Source organism: Pteropus vampyrus, unplaced genomic scaffold (assembly GCF_000151845.1).
Source record: "Pteropus vampyrus isolate Shadow unplaced genomic scaffold, Pvam_2.0 Scaffold333, whole genome shotgun sequence".
Taxonomy (NCBI): domain Eukaryota; kingdom Metazoa; phylum Chordata; class Mammalia; order Chiroptera; family Pteropodidae; genus Pteropus; species Pteropus vampyrus.
In genome coordinates, this window is record NW_011889114.1 from 481,986 (window position 1) to 483,938 (window position 1,953).

General features: G+C 69.2%; 1 protein-coding gene across 1 annotated transcript in view; it reads right to left on the bottom strand.

The window, feature by feature from the left end:
- The window catches only part of BICRA (BRD4 interacting chromatin remodeling complex associated protein), a 78,890-nt gene extending 76,943 nt beyond the window's left edge, over positions 1-1,947 (bottom strand). Inside the window, exon 1 of the mRNA XM_023522131.1 lies at positions 1,822-1,947. The gene's annotated coding sequence lies outside the window, so the exon portion shown is untranslated. The remainder of the gene's footprint in view (positions 1-1,821) is intronic.
- Between the last annotated feature and the right edge of the window lie 6 nt (positions 1,948-1,953).

A 1,953-nucleotide genomic window follows, 5' to 3' on the forward strand; every position in this document is an offset into this window, starting at 1 on the left:
TGATGCACTTAGCAGCAGCCCATCCATAATGCTCCCTGGGTAGGGAGACGCTATTTCCGGCTTCCAGGCGTGGGGGAGCTATGCGGGAGGGTGGGGGAGGTCAGCGTGCCCCTTAAGTCCCACCTGACACCGGCTCATGGGAAGGGGGCAGTTCCTGAGCTGTCAGTTCCCCTGTTCTCCCAACACCCCCCCCCTCAGGTCAGAGTTGACTGGGCCCGCGTCCCTAGCCCCCCACCCCAGGTGAAAGCACGGAGCACTTGTCGCAAATCCCAGATCCTGGCGTCCTGGATGTTTCTACAAACTGTTTTCCTGACGGGCGCCCTCGGAGGGGCGGTGGGAAGGAAGCGCAGACGCGCAGAACATCGCCAGGTCCTCGCTATACTACTGGAGGGCTGTGTGACAAAAGGGGCCGACTGTCCGGACTGGAGGCTGGGCGAGGACCGCGGCCCCCCGTCTGGGAACACCGGAGGGCTGAGATCTGTCACCCGGCCTCCCTCCGGGAGAGATGACACAGCGGCCTCTGACCCCACCTCCCGGGAAGTTCAGCTGCTCAGAACCACAAAGCAAAACAAAGGGGCGCGCAGAGGAAAGAGCCACGGTGCCTTCCAATCACCGCCGGCGCCCTCGCCCCAGCCAGAGCCCTCCCGCGGCTCCCAGCCCGCTGCCCCGCTGGCCGCGGACCAAGGCCTGGGCAGCCCCTGGTCCCTTGTCTCCCCGCGGCCGCCTGTGACAGCAGCCGGGGAAGCAGCCGAGGGGCAGCCGGGGATGGGAAAACCAGATGGCTCCATCCCTCCTCCCTCCTCCTCCATCCCTCCCTCCGGGTGCCCGCGGCCTGGCCGCCCTCCGCAGGGGCCCGGCTCGCCCGGGCTCACCCCAGGGAAAGGGTTGCCTTTGTCTAAAGGTCACCACCCGAGCGCGGTGCCCGGGCTGGGCCTGGTGGCTTCCATTCCCAGGCCGAGGGGGTGGCGATGGGGGGCCGCCCCAAATCCAGGGAGGTGACAAGGGTAAGGTTCACCTCCCTCCTCAACCCGCCCCCCCCCCGTCACGGCCCCCCTCCGGGACCTGCCAGCCCGAGGGGAGGGGGTCAGCTCCTCTCACTGCTGGGGGGTAGGGGACCAAGTCAACTCTTTTCATTGTTTAGGAGCGGTGGGGAGGGGGAGACCCGGTGGCCTCCTTCCGCATCCATCTCTGCCCCGCTCGCCGGAGGCCCCGTTTCTCCTCGGCGGCCCCCGGGAGGCATTTGGGTAGGGGGCGCAGGGGACGGGCGAGCGGGGGAGATGAAGGCTCGCCGCCTCTGGCCGGGAAATCACCATCCGCTGCCCCGCTGCCCTCTTCTTCCCCCAAAGGCGGGGAGCAGCGCGAGGGGAGGGGGCCTTGGGGCCGGGGGAGGGGGTCTCCCCGCCCCTCCCCCCGTGGAACGTTAGGTCTCGTTTTTCCGCTGCTCCATTGTATCCCCGGCAGCCGGCGGGAGGGCCGGGAGGCACCGGGCGCCGGGTTTGGGCAGGGGAGCCCGGGGCGGTGGGGGGGTCCCCGCAGGATCGGGGCGGCGGTGATGGTGGGAGAGACGCGGGGGGTGGCGGGGCTGCCAGGGGCGGTGGGCGCCGAGCAAAAAAAGAGGCAGCGGGCGCTGCGCCCCGGTTGGGGGGCTGAGTGTGTGAGTGTCGGGGGGGTGGGTTCGGCCCCGGCTCCGGCTCCCCCCACACACACCCTCGCCGCCAACCCCCACTCCCCCCTCGCTTTTGCGCCCTGTCACAGCCCCGACTCGCAGGTAGAGAGAGTTAAGAGATTTAAAGAGAAATTGCTACATTGTGAGAAACTCACCCTGATGTTTGAGCAGCCGTCGGCGCGGGGTCTCCGAGACGGCCCCGCACGGGCTGCACAGGGAGGACCCAGAAGGGGCCGGCCGGCCGGGCCGGTCAGCGCACTGCCTGATCGCATGGCGGCCGAGCGGCA